We start from the raw sequence: 15,655 nt of genomic DNA, 5'->3' as shown, positions 1-15,655 counted from the left end.
GTAGCCATCTTGGATTTCCCATAGTCCTGTTTAATTTAGCTACTGTTTACCCATTTTTAATTCCTTGATTTAGCAGTAGACTCTTACATGTTATATGGACATGAGGATGGCAAAATCCTGATAATGAGAGGTTAACTGTCTATAGATGTAGAATAAACTTTATCCATATATACCATATATTTTATTTGACAATGTTTCCTGATTTACCTGTAAAGTAATCCCAGTTAGCTTAATATGTTTCTTTTTGAGATGCTTCAGGGGCCCTCTGAAGCATTTCAAGTTACGTAGAGTTCAGAAGAACTTTAACTAGAATTTGCCATTTGGAAAGTTTGTTAAAAAACATCAAAATGTTTTAAAATGGTCAAATAGAATCATGGATCATTGTGAAATAATACTTATTTACTCAACCATGGTAACAAAAGATCTTAAAAGTAGGAGTCACTTAAAGGCAAATAAATTCACAATTTATTACTGAAGGCAGCCTTCTAAGAAAACCTTGTTTTAACAGGTAGACCAAATCCAAATTTTTTACCAGCTTACTTTTTATTCTTAAATGTCTCAGTGTGTCACCAAACATACCATAAGTTTCTCTGTAAAATGAAACAATGTTCATTAGTTAATGTTTCAGTATCTCATTTTATTTGGAGATGACCCAGCTATTCAGTAAGTTCCATTATTTGACTTAATTCAGTACAACTCTAAATTTTAACATTACCAAATATCTGGAGAGATCATTCTTAGATGTTTCTAGAACCATTATTCCTAAAAGCTTACCCAAAAGCTCTTATTTATACCAAGTTATTTTTCTTGTTGGCTATTTTATAACAGATATAACAAGATCTTATTTAATTTATATTAAACCTTAGGTAGAATAAAGGTGTTATACCTAATGTTGATGTCTCTAAAAACATGTTTATACTAATGATATCAACAAGCTAACTTTAACTTTAAAACCAGATATTAATTTAATATTGAGTATTTTTAGTTCACATGAACCTAGGATTAGTTCTTGCCAGTTATTCTATGTATTTCAAGAATTTGTGCAAGTGCTTAATTTCCTTTGAGAGAAGTATATTTAAAGTCAAGGTGGAGTGAAAATAGAGTTTATTGAGAACCTAGGGAGAGGAGAGATCCCAGTTATTTTGGAAGCATCTTCAGCAGGGCTGCCTGGTTGTTTCCCATCTAAAATGACAGTCATGGTAGGAGAAGATGTTGGATTAAGGAAGCTAACAAATAGTCTCTGGGAGCTGGAGTCCCTAGTCAGAGAAAGGCCTGGTATCAGAGTGTTCACATGCACCCCAGGAAACCCCTGTGAGGACAGGCCTCCCTGGCTCCACAGATGAGACTTTTGCAGGGTGACAAAAGGATTTGGGGACCCTTCTGGAAGGCTTGAGAGATGACCATCCTCAGGTCACAGCTGTATGTCTGTGATCACTTCTAGCTGCCTCACAGAAACTAAGACCAGTGGATGGTGCCCCCTAATCAGTTGGTGTGGTGGGTCCCCCCAATGGAAGGTTTTACCTGGTCTGAGTTCTCCATGCCACACTTAAGATGGGTCAGTATACTTTATCTTAGTCTAGGTTGTTTAGCCTAGGTGATGTCATCTCACTGTGAGAGACCTTAATGGTGATAAACAACCCTGACCTATTTCCTTTCCCTTGATAGAGGGATCACGGCTTGTGCTATAGCAGAGGGGAGAAATTACCCTGGGATGCCCAGAGGGGACTGAGGTTTTGTTTAGATATAGTTTCTATAGACAGAAAGGAAAAGCAGTGGGGTTTCTTTGAAATAGCCCAGGATAAAAACAAGTCATACAACTCAACAACAAAAACAATCCAATCAGAAAATGGGCAGAAGACCTAAACAGACAATTTTCCAAAGAAGACATACAGATGGCCAACAGGCACATGAAAAAAATATTTAACATCACTAATTGTTAGAGAAATACAAACAAAACTATATGAGGTATCACTTCACACCAGTCAGAATGGCTATCATCAATGAGTCAAAAAACAATAAATGCTAGAGATGGTGTGAAGAAAAGGGAACACTTCTTTACTGTTGGTAAGAATGTAAATTGGCACCACCACTATGGAAAACAGTGTGGATATACCGCAGATAACTAAATATAGGACTACCATATGATCCAGCAATCCCATTCCTGTGCATACATCTAGACAAAACTTTCACTTAGAAGACACATGCACCCTTATATTCATCACAATAGCAAAGATATGGAAACAACCTAAACGTCCATTGACAGACAAATGGATTAAGAAAATGTAGTATATACGTACAATGGAATATCACCCAGCCATAAAAACATAACTAATGTCATTTGTAGTAACATGGATGGAACCAGAAATCCTCATGCTAAGTGAAGTCAGAAAAAACGAGACAAATACCATATATCACTTATCTGTGGAATCCAAAACATGGCAGACATGATCCCATCCACAAAACAGAAACAGATCATGTCCAAGGAGAGCAAACTGTGGCTCCTAGGAGGTGGGATGGATTGCAGTCTGGGGCTTGAGGATGCACATCCTTATTCTTGGAACAGACAGGCAACAGGGTCCCACCATACAGCACAGGGAAAACTGTGTGTGACTGGGACACTTTGCTATAAAACATAAACCGAAGAAACACTACAAATCAACCATCAATCACACTTTACCAAAAAGTACCATGAATGATAGAAAATAAAGATATAAAAGTTGGCAGACAAAAAAATAATAAATAAATAAATAAAATGGCCCAGAAGCAGCAAGTTTAAGGCAAAGTGACAGTAACAGAAAGAGAAGGCTGGGGGGAAAAGCAACAGTTACTAAGGCGACAAGCTATTAGGGCCTTTGGAATATATCAGGGTGTAGCCCTGACCAGAATTCATCAGTTACTTCCATAGCTAGTCATCAATTCACAGACAGAGGAGTAGGGGGAAAGAAGGAGAAAAAGAAAGGAAAAGAAGGAAAGCAAGCTACTGCAAACTTCAGTTACAGACAGGCAAGGTTGGTTTTAAGTTGCCAGGACAGCAGTGGAGCTCCTGCTGAGCTTTCACTGCTGGAAGGAGTGGGCAAGGGGGGAGGGAATGGTCTACCTGGAGATGGTCTGTGGGGGAGGAAAGCAGAGGTGAGCACATGCTCAGAGAGAAAGGAATGATCCATGAGCCAGAGGGAAAAATGGCACTGGACTTGTTTCGATTTCTAGACATCTCAGGACACCCCCAAAACACTCCAACACTTCTACAGCACAAGAGATTTTGCATTCTTTGTGCAGTACATCCTCTTCCGGGCTCGAATGCAAGATAGGTTCATGCACAGACATTCGTACCCCTGTGAGAGCAGTCCCAGCAGTGGGCAGCACCATCTATGGTCTTGGACTACCTGCCCCAAGCCCTTGTGCCAGAACATATTCTACTGCCATCCTGGCCAAGGCAGCTGGGGAGCTGGGTGGGCTGGGGAGTCCTTCAGCAGCACAGGCAGGGTGGTACCCTGGAGCAGATGCCAATGCTCCCCTAATGCTCAATGCCCAGCCACTTGTCCCTACACATTTACCTTGACTGGCTCAGCGAGTGAGGCAGATGAGGTAGCAGCTGGCAGTGAGCAGAAAAAATTTCAGGACCTCACCTTCATGCACCCCGTCCCCCCACCATCACAGTGTCACACATGTGGAAAATAGAAAGCAGATCGCTCTAGGGATGGGGAGACCTACCTTGATCTGAGTCACGTCCATCTGAGTCATGAGCACCAGAAATATGATACCGCCACAGTTTCCTTGGTCCCTGTCTAGCCTAGCAAAGGATTGGAATGTTGGACATTTTACAATTTTATTAAAACGAAAGTGCATTTTCAGAGAGGGATAAAGGACTTATGTGCAGGAAGGTTAAAAAGAGGGCCTGAATCACTCTGCAATAGTCTTTATACCCCATAATGTGACCTGAGCGGAGACCCAATTTGATCTTCTGATTAGCCTTGGGCAGGATGCCTTATTTGCACAGGGAACAGGTTATAGAGTGGCAGGGTGAGGAATGGGTGACATTCCCTCTCTAGCAGGGAGTGAGCAGCCCAAGCTGGTTAAGGTGGGGGAAGGGGCATTACAATGAGACTTGGCTGGAGACTTTTGGGTTTAATTTCCTTAAAGGGGACTTGAAGCCTATAACACTTCTAACTTGGGTACTGTAAAAGGCAATTGGTCAATTTTCTTTTCAGAAGCCTAAAAACTACCCAAACAAAAATTAGACGTGACTGGTCAGTTTTACAGCTGTATTTAAGTAAATCATGCTGAGAACCATATACACAAGATAGAAATTTTACATATTGGAATTAAAGAATATGTAACTTATACAAGCTTCATGTAGGACAGTCATTTTCATAGTAGGGGCCTAGGACCAGCATTATCAACATTACCAGGCCATTTGTTAGAAGTGCAAATTTGAATCACCATCACCACTGAATCGCAAAACCCAGGAGATGTGTTCATACAAACTGTTTAACAAACCTTCTGGGTGTTTGTGATGCTTGTTAAAGTCCAAGAACCACTGCTGGGGAAAATCCTATCTGGCTTTCAAATCAGGGAAACCAAAAATAGTATTAATGGGGAGGAAAATATACATTATTAAAATAGGGAAATTAATTGAAATACTCCATATGTAATTGTTAGTTCTCGTCCAACAATTTAGTTTAAAGAATACTCTGATAAACAGACATTTTCCAAAGTTATAGATTTGAAGACTTTTTTTTTCCTCTGGAGAATTTAAATGGCCCCAAAGAAAATCCCTACAGATATTAAATTTGAATTGGCTGGTTCTCTCATTTATCTCACAGTGAGGTCCACCAGAAAAATCCTGTCTATGGTAATAGAGGTTCCAATCAACTTTTTTTCTGACTTAATCTAAAACACTGCACAGGAGAAACTATAAGTGAAGTGTAAATAATAAAAGCATTTTCAGATATTCAAACCCTCACAATAGACTATTTATTAGAAAATTCCTGGAGCTTTCACTCCATTGAAAAAAAAAAAAAAAAGATCTGGGATCCATCAAGAAGAGCTTCAAATAAGAACACTGAAAGTACAACCCATGGGTTTATTTGTGTAGATCTAGCATAATTATTGTAAATTGTTTCACAAAGATGGAGTACTGTAGCTGGAGTGTTCAAAGAAAAAAAAAAGATAGATTATATAATGAATTTGAATAAGTAAAAAGTGTAACTGAAAGAGGTTTTATAGTACTGTTGAATAACTAGACAAGACTTACCTAACTAAAAAAATGACCAAAAAAAAAAAAAACCCTCCAGAAAAAATAGCTGTAAACAGAAGAAATATAGTTACAATAATTACATGTCTTTTAGGGAAGAAACATTATAGAGCCATTATAAAGTAAACAAAAAATCCTGCTTTAGTCAATGAAGGTCTTCAAAAGATTAGAAGATGTATGTTTGCAAAAATAAAATGAGAAATCAGATTTGTGTACATATATGTACATAGAAAAGTTTTTATGCAACCTAGAATAGATTTACAAGGAGATCCCGCTGAATAGCATTGAGAACTATGTCTAGATACTCATGTTGCAACAGAAGAAAGGGTGGGGGAAAAACTGTAATTGCAATGTATACATGTAAGGATAACCTGACCCCCTTGCTGTACAGTGGGAAAATAAAAAAAAAAAAAGTTTTTATGTAAATGTGAGGAAGTGGTAAGAGAATACATCCCCATATTTCATAATAAGAAAATAATTATAAATTTATTTATCTAAAAATAAATGAAGAGGTGAAATAGCATATTATTTAGACATATGGCTCTAAGTCCCAAAAAACATAAGAGGATTGAAAACAATTGTTATTCTGTATGAAACTTGTAAGATTGTTCTCATGGTTTTATATAAAATAGTTGAATTACTATAATTTACTTTGATGAAGAAATCATTTAAAGTAAAAATATTACTAATAAGGACCGTATTACTCACTGGCCTAAAATAACCAAAACACTGGGTAAAATACATCAAACAACAGAAATCAAGGCATAGGGTAGTGAAAACCATTAATCCTTGAGAGACAGAAAACTAATAAGGGAAGGCTGAAACTGCTCCAGTCTACTTCCTAGAGAAAGATTCTAGTCTAAAACCCAAGAAGAACTTTCCAGAATCCCTGAGTTGAGGAAAGAGGTGAAAGTTCAAGGATTCCAATCAAACTAGAGTTTGTAAGGTACGATAACAAAAAAGAAAGCTGCACACAGGGTGGAGACCAGAGATCTGAAGAGGGTCCCATTCAAATTTTCAGTTGAGTCCTAATAAGAAAATGCCTTTAACGAAATTAATTGAGACTAGGGGAAAAAAAAAAAAAAAAAAAAAAAAGCCCTGAAAGGACAAGCAGTAACTCCTTCTGTAGTTCACACCTGGCTGTAAAAATAGGCCTGTACTTAATAGTCCTGGTGGAAAACTCATGCATCAGTGGTCATTGATTCAAATGCTAATATTTGTCTACTATAAATAAGGGGAAGAAGGTAATTAAAACCAAGAAGCCTAGTACGAATGTAGCTTTCATTCCACATAGCAAAGTTTAAAGATCAGACCACAAAATCAAAATATATACAGGTAACTTGATCATGACCTAGGAAAAAAGCTCTATATTATGTGTAACAATAATTTTAAAAACTCAAAATCTAATATGGAAAAACTGACAATGGCTGACATTCAAACATAAATCAACTGGAATTCAGGAAAGGAATAAAATATCCCATGTTAACTGATGTAGATACAGAAGTGATACCACACAAATAGTAGGATCAGTAGACAAGGAAATTAAAATAGTCATAATGACAATATTCCATATATTCAAGAAACTAAACAAAATATTGTATGTTTTAAATAGAGACAGAAAATGTTTAAAGAAATACAAAAATCCCACTTCTAAAATAAAACCTAAAAAAATACAATGGATGAAACTGACAGCAGTTTAGACATAGCAGAAGAAATGGTTAATGCAGTTGAAGACATAGCAATAAATACAAACTAAAATGAAAGCCCAGAGAAATCCTCAAGATAATGTGCAGGGAGACATGGAAATCACCTCTCCCCATGAGCACATGAAGAATACACATACATGTGAAACAATTTTCACTGAAAACTAACTGGAGACTGTTGAAAATAGCCTTGTTCCAACAGAGTTGTAAGAAAGATATACATGGGATCAAATATGAAGGGGATAGAAGCAATCATGACAGAACCTGTGCCCCTGGGAAAAGAACTCAGGGTAAAGAGTGAGAAGTTCAAGCTACAGTTTGGGTGCTCCTGCCCTGGGGATAAACATAGGGTAGATGATCCCCCTGGGCTGGTTGGAGGGCTAGCAGGACTAATGGGAGGGCTGTCAAAAGCCTGGACTCTGCTCCAAGAATATGTACATTTGCCTGCTCTCAAAGCTGGGCACAGGGAGTGGACTGAAAACTGCATGAGGGCCTGGTTAGTTTAATAGAACTATCTCGGATCACACCCTACCTTAAACAGAACAAACACTCCAACCCTGCTTGGGAGCGTGGCTGTGAGGCAGAGGAAGCTCAGACCCTAACTAGCATCTGAGCAGGGTAGGAGCAGCCAAAATTAGCACTTATACAGGGAGCACATTAGAAGTGGCTCCATTTCTCTCCGTGGCTGGACCATCACAGCCCAAGCCCCCAACACACTAAGAACCCACACAAGTCCCATTTGCCCTGTAGCACAGCTCCATACTAGAACAAGAGCAGCAGAGATCAAAGGGAGAGCCCCATTGTGAGGGACAAAAGAGCCTCAGATACTCAGTAACTTCTAAGCAGGAAGTGGGCAGCCATTACTTGCATTTACTGAGGTAGCATAGCAGAAGAAGTCTGAACCTCCTAATCTGTCAGACTGCCACAGCTTGCACCCTGATAATCCTCACAATAGCCCTCTTGCTCTAGCACTGCTCCCCTCTGGGCTGATGCTGCCAGTGTAGGGAAGAAGGAGACCACACACATAAAAGAAACAAAACGAGCTTGGAACTAAGCCTCTGAGATTCTACCCCAACAACTTAAGATCTGCCCTCAAAACCAATACAGCAGTGACAGCCACTGAGCAGAGAGGAAGCCCCAGTCCACACATGGCTCAGGTCCTAGATCCTCTATCTCTAGTCCCACAAACTACCAAGGTGATAGCTGCCAGCACACCTTGAGGAGGACATGGCATATGTTCACATCAAAACCAACTCTCCCACAAAACGCACTGGGCACACACAGACTGTATACGTAAGTATGTTCCCAGAAAAAGAAAATCCATCAATACTACAATTGGTAACTGTCAGTTAATTTCATAGAGACACAGTAAGTTAACCAAAATAAGAAGGAAATGACTTTAACTGAAAAAAAAAAAAAAAAAAAGAGAGAGAGCAAGAGGGAAAAAACACTTGGAAAAAAGCAAATAATAAGACAAATAAACAATTTGCAGATAAAGAATTAAAAACATTAGTAATAAGTTAACTGAATTAAGGAAAATAATAGATGGACATAGTGAGAATTTTAAAAAGAAGTAGAACATATAAAGGACCAGTCAGAACTGAAGAATACAGTAATTGAAATGCAAAACGTATAATGAGGAATTAATAGCAGACCAAGTGGTAGAAAAGAATGCTTAAGTAATCAGGAATATAGAATAAAAGCAATCAGAACATAAATAAATAAATAAATACATAAATAAACAACTAAACCAAGAACAATTTAAGAGGCCTCTGGATCAACATTAGGTGTAAGAACATTTGCATTATGGGACTCCCAGAAGCAGAGGGAGAAAAGGGGGTTGAAGATCTATTTGATGAAATTTATGGCTAATACTCCCTAAACCTTAAGAAGGAAATAGACTTTTAGCTAAGAGGAAGCAGAGAGGGTCCCAAGTAAGATGAACCTAAACAAATTCACACCAAGACACATTGTAATTAAAATGACAAAGTTAAAGATGAGAGAAAATTCTAAAAACAAAAAGAAAAAAAAAACAAAGAATCATGTATAAAGTAATGCCCACAAAACTATCTGCAGATTTTTCTGTAGAAACTTTGCAAACCATAATGGAGTGGCATGATATATAGGGCCGACAGGGAAAAACCTGTAACCTAGGATACTCTATTCAGCAAGATTTTCATTTAGAATTTAAAGAGAAATAATAAAATTCTCAGATCAGAAAAAAACTAATAGAGTTCTTCAATGTTAAACCTACTCTAAAAGAAATATTAAAGAGTCTAATTGGGAAAGAAAAACTATAACAAGATGTAAGACTCTACAGGAAAGAAAAAAAATCCCAATAGTAAAGGCAAATATATAGTACAAGCTGAGGAAAGGCTGAGGATCACCACTTAAATAAGCCAGCATGAAGATTAAAAGATGAAAATTATGAAGTCAACTATACCTACAATAAAAATAAAGGATTAAATCTTAAAGTGTAAAGTATAACATCAAAAATATAAATGTGAGGGTAGACAGTTAAAAATATAGATATTGTGGAATGTGTTTAAACTTACAACAAGTAGATGTACTTATAGGTCTACCTATAGGAATCACATCAAAACCAAAAACTGAAAACCTATAATAGACTCACAAAAGCTAGAAAGGAAAATAAGCATATAACTAAAGAAAATCATCTAACCACAAGGGGGAAAAAAAAAAGAAGAGAGAACTACAAAAAAAAGAAAACAAGTAATATGGCAATAAGTGTATACTGTAAATAATTACTTTAAATTCAAGGAATTAAATAATAAAACATAGGGTGGCTGACTGGGCTAAAAAATAAGACCCATCTATATTCTATGTAAAAGAGACTCACTTTAGCGCTGAAGACACACAGATTGACTAAATTGATACACGAGGAGGTTATTATCTTTGTAATCATATTTACACCCAATAAAGTAGTACATATATAGATAAAGCAAATACTAACAGACATGAAGTGACAAACTAACTATACTACAACAACAGTAGGAGACTTTAATGCCTCACTTATACCAATGGACAGATCATCTAGACAGAAAATCAAAAGGGAACAGTGGTCTTAAATGACACAACAGAAAGAGTTGGACTTAATAGATATCAATAGGAAATCCCTTTCAAAACTAGTACAATAAAAATTAATTTTAATTGCACGTGGAACATTCTCCAGGACAGATCACATGCTAAGCCATAAAACAAGTTAAAACATGTAAAAAAGATAGATTTTATATAAAACATTTTTGTCTGACTGTATGAAACTAGAAATCATTTCTAGGTAAAAAAATAGGAAAAGCACAAAAACATGGAGACTAAATAATATGCTACTAAAAAAACCAATGGTTCAATAAAGATATCAAAGAAGAAATAAAAAAATACCCCAGGACAAATGAAAATAAAACCACAGCATTCCAAAATCTATGGGATGCAGCAAAATAGTTCTAAGAGGAAAGTTTATAGTAAAACAGGCCTTCCATAAGAAAGAATAAAAATCTTAAATACTCAGCCTAACATACCATCTAAAGGAATTTTTTTAAAAAAGAAAAAAAAGGCAGCAAAGGAAAATAATTAATAAAGTCAGAGAGGAAATAAAATTGTCACAAAGAAAACAAGAAAAGATCAATGAAGCCAAGATCTTGTTTTTCAAAAAAGATAAATGAAATTAACAAACTTTGGCCAGGCAAAAGAAGAGAAAAAGGACACAAAAAATAAGAAATTAAAGAGAAGAAATAACAATAATACAGAGATTAAAAAAATCATAAAACAATACTATGAAAAGTTACATGCCACCAAATTGAAAAATACAGAAGAAAAGAACAAACTCTAGAAACATATAATCTGCCAAGACTGAACCAGGAAGAAACAGATAATCTGAACACAACAATCACTACAGGTAAACTTGAATTTGTAATTAAAAAAAAAAATCCCAGAAAACAGAAATCCAGGGACAAACAGATTTACAAGGGGATTCTGTCAAACATATAAAGAAGAGTTAATACTTATCCTTCTCAAACTATTATTAAAAAATTGAAAGGGACCGAACATTCCCAAATTCATTTAACAAGGTCAATATCACACTGATACCAAAACTAAACAAAGACATTACTCGAAGAGAAAATTATGGGCAAATATATATGATGAATACAGATGCAAATTCCTCATTAAAATATTAGGAAATTATATTCAACAATATATGGAAAAGGATCATACAACATGACCAAGTGGGATTTATTCAAAGGATGCAAGGATGTTGAAGATTGTCAAATCAATCCATATGATACCCCACACTAACAAAAGGAAAGATAAAAATCACAGTAGGCAAACTTCGTCATCCATTCATGATTAAAAACTCTCATCAGAGAGAGTTTGGAAGAGGAAACATGTATCAACATAATATAGGTCACTTATAGCAAACCCATACTGAACATTCCCCTCAGTGGTGAAGTGCAGAAAGCATTTACTCTAAAATAAATAACAACCAAGTGTGCTTACCTTTACCACTTCTAATTAATATCATATTGGACGTTTGTGATACAGCAATCATACAAGAAAAATGTATGAAAAAGTATCCTAATTAGAAGGGAAGAAGTAAAACTGTCACTATTTGCAGATGATAAGATAATGCATATAGAAAACACTAGTCTTCCCTAAGAAACTAATAGAACTAATCAACTACTTCAGTAAAGTTTCAGGATCCAAGGTAAGTATATAGAAATCTGTTGTTTTTCTACACAGTAATTACAAACTACCTGAAAGAGAAAGAAAGAAAGTAATTCCATTTAAAATTGTACAAAAAAGAATAAAATATCTAGGTAAAAACTTAACCAAGGAGGGGAAAGACCTGTAACTATACCCTGAAAAATGATGAAAAATTCATGAAGGAATTTGAAAATGGTACAATGAAATGGAAAGATGTACTATGCACTTGAACTGGAAGAATAAATATCATTTAAAAGATCATACTACCCAAGGCAATCAGAGTAAAGGCAATTCATATCAAATTACCAATGGTATTTTTCACAGGGTTAGAATATAACATTTTAAATTTGAATAGAAACACAAAAGACCCAATTAGCTAAAGCAATCTTAAGAAAGAAAAATGGAGCTGGAGGAATCAGGCTTCCTTACTCCAGACTATACTACAAAGCTACAGTCATCAAAAGAGTATGGTGCTGGGAAAACTGGAAAGCTACATGTAAACTAATGAAATTAGAACATTCTATAACACCCGAAAAAATAACTTTAAAACAGATTAAGTCCTAAGCCTAAGACTTGACAGTATAAACTTTTAAAGAAAAACATAGGCAGGACACACTTTGACAAAAATTGCAGCAATATATTTTTGATACACCTTCTAAAGTAATGAAGAAAAAGCAAAAATAAACAAATGGAACTTAATTGAACTTAAAACTCTTTGCACAACAAAGGAAACCTTAAAAACAACATGAAAATACAGCAAAAAGAATGGGAGAGAATCATTGTAAACAAAATAACCAACAACGGATTATTCTCTAAAATATACAAACATTAAACTCTATATTAAAAGAACAAAGAACCTAATCCAAAAATTGGCAGAAGATATGAACAGATACTTCTCCAAAGAAATACAGATTGCTGAAAAGCATAGGAAAAGATGCTGAGAATCAATTATTAGAGAGATACACATCAAAACTGCAATGTTATCACCTCACACCAATCAGAATGGCCATCATAAAAAATTTCTCAAACAATAAATGCTAGAGAGGCTGTGGAAAAAAGGGAACCCTCCTACACTGTTTGTGAAAGTGTAAACTTGTGCAACCACTAGGGAGAATAGTATGGAAATTCCTTTAAAAATCACATATCAAGCTATCATATGATTCTGAAATCCCACCCCTGGTCATATACCTTGAGAAAATCATAATTTGAAAAGATTCATGCACCACAATATTCATGACAGCACTATTTACAATAGCTAAGATATGGAAGCAACCTAAATGTCCATAAACAGAGGAGTGGGTAAAGGTATGGCACATATATACAATGGCTTAATAGCCACAAAAATTATGAAATAATGCCATTTGCAGCAATAGGGATTGACCTAGATATTATCATACTAAGTGAAGAAAGCCCAGCAAACACAAATATCATGATATTACTTATATGCGGAATCTAATAAAATAACACAAATGATCTTATTTATAAAATAGAAATGGAGTTACAGATTTCAAAATCAAACTTATAGTTACCAAAGGGGAACTTCTGGGGGAGGGATAAATTAGGAGTTTGAGATTAATATACACACATCACTATATATAAAACAGAAAACTAAGAAGAACTTACTGTAGAGCACAGGACACTTTACACAACATTCTATAATAATCTAGATGGGAAAAGAATCTGATAAAAATGGATATATGTATTCACTTTTCTGTGCACCTGAAACTAATACAACATTGTATATTAACTATGCCACAATATTTTTTTTTAAAAGAGTGATACAAAGAAATGGAAATATATACCATATTCTTGGGTTGGAAGAATTAATATTGTTAAACTTACCATACTACTCAAGGCAATCTATAGAGTTAATGCAATTCCTATCAAAATAGCCATAACATTTTCTTAGAACTAGAAACAAATAATCCTAAAATTTATATGGAACTACTGAAGACTTAACATTTCTGAAAAAAAGTGGGAAAAAATAAAGCTGGAGGTACTATGTTTCCTGGCTTCAGATTGTACTACAAAGCTATAGTAAAGAGTATGGCATGGAATTGGCACAAACCAGACACAAACTCCAATGGAATAGAATAGGTAGCCCAGAAATAAACCTAAACACCTATTGTCAATTAATATGTGTTGACGGAGGCAATAATGCACAATGGTGAAAAGAAAGTCTGTTCAATAAGTGGTACTTAAAAATAAGTCAGCTGCATGTAGAAAATTACTTTACATCATATACAAAAATAAACTCCAAAAGGATTAAAGACCTAAAGGTAAGACTTGAAATTATAAAGCTCCTAGAAGAGAACATAGGAATAACACCTTTTGACATAAATCTTATCAACATTTTTTTGGACTTGACCCCTACAGCAAAATAAATAAAAGCACAGATAACAAATAGAAGGCCTGAATGATTTTTTTTCCCAAACAAGAAATACAAATGGCCTGAGAACGTTGTAAAATATTATTAACACTCCAGACATCAGAGAAATGCAAAACAAAACCTCAGTGAAGTATCACGTCACATTTGACTGAATGGCTATCTCAGAAAGAGTACAAGTAACAAAGTACTGGAAAGGATGTAGAGACAAGTGGAACCTTGTATACTGTTAGTACAAATGTAAATTAGTGCAGTCACAATGGATAACAGTATGCAGGTTCCTCAATAAACTTAACACCGAACTACCATATGATTCAGAAATTCCACTCCTGGTAGTATATTTGAAGAAAATGAAAATTGTACTTTGAAAAGATATATGCACCCCAATGTTCATAGAATTATTGTTTAAAATAGCCAAGATATGGAAGCAAAGGGTTTATAAACAGATTAATGGATAAAAATGATGTGGCATACACACACACACACACACACACACACACACACATATATATATATATACTCACAATGGAATATTACTTAGCCATAAACATGAAATTCTGTCATTTGTAACAACATGGATGGACCTAGAGTAATATGCTCAGTGAAATGTCAGACAGAGACAAAAAATTCTCTATGTTATCACTTATATATGGAATCTGAAAAATAAAACAAATGAATGTATATATATAACAAATAGAAACAGTCTTATGGATATAGAGAACAAATTATTGGTTAGCACTAGTAAGAGGGAAGCAGGGTGGAGGGCATGAAAGCAGTAAGGAACTATTTTGAAGAAAATATATAAGTAACAAGGAAATATTTTATAGCACAGAGAAATACAGCCATTATTTTGTAGTAATTTTAAATGGAATATAAGCTATGAAAATATTGAATCACTATGTATGCCTGGAACTAGTATGATATTGTAAATTAAAAATACCACCATAAAACATAAATCCAGACAAAACTTTCGGTGAAAGAGATACATGCACCCATATGTTCATTACAGCACTATTTACAATAGCCAAGACATGGAAACAACCTAAATGTCCATCAACAGATGAATAGATTAAGAAGATGTGGTATATACACACAATGGAATACTACTCATCCATAAAAAAGAACAAAATAATGCCATTTGCAGAAACATAGATGGAACTAGAGACTCTCATACTAGGTGATGTAAGTCAGAAAGAAAAATACCGTATGTTGTCATTTATATCTGGAATCTAATATACAGAAAAAATAAATATTTTCCCAGAAAAGAAACTCATGGACTTGAAGAACAAAGTTGTGGTTGCCAAGAGGGAGAGGGAGGGAGTGGGATGAACTGGAAGTTTGGGGTTAATAGATGCAAACTATTGCATTTGGAGTGGATAAGGAATGAGATCCTGTTGTTAGCACAGGGAATTATATCTAGTCACTTGTGATGGAACAGAGTGGAAGATAATGTGATAAAAAGAATATATATATGTATACATATATATATATTTTTTGAGACTGGGTCATTTTGCTGTGCAGTAGAAATTGACAGAACACTGTAAACCAACTATAATAGAAAAAATAAAAACTTTAAAAATTAAAAAAATAAAAATA

The 15,655-nt window shown here is 35.1% G+C and overlaps 1 protein-coding gene across 29 annotated transcripts in view; it reads right to left on the bottom strand.

Annotated features, from left to right (window-relative positions):
* The window catches only part of LOC100524732 (protein FAM170A), a 689,565-nt gene that overhangs the window by 393,089 nt on the left and 280,821 nt on the right, over positions 1 to 15,655 (bottom strand). For 14 of the 29 annotated variants that reach the window (XM_085014386.1, XM_085014405.1, XM_085014377.1 and 11 more), the window contains one exon: positions 2,406 to 2,623. The exons of the other annotated variants lie outside the window; for them this stretch is intronic. The gene's annotated coding sequence lies outside the window, so the exon portion shown is untranslated. The remainder of the gene's footprint in view (positions 1 to 2,405; positions 2,624 to 15,655) is intronic. 29 annotated transcript variants of the gene reach the window in all.

Source organism: Sus scrofa, chromosome 2 (genome assembly GCF_054392235.1).
Source record: "Sus scrofa isolate SSC_HxYL_T2T_F1_AM1 chromosome 2, Sscrofa_HxYL_maternal_Yorkshire_Landrace_v2.0, whole genome shotgun sequence".
Classification (NCBI taxonomy): Eukaryota; Metazoa; Chordata; class Mammalia; order Artiodactyla; family Suidae; genus Sus; species Sus scrofa.
Note: the sequence above shows the minus strand (reverse complement) of the source record. Positions and strands in the feature narration are given on the sequence as shown.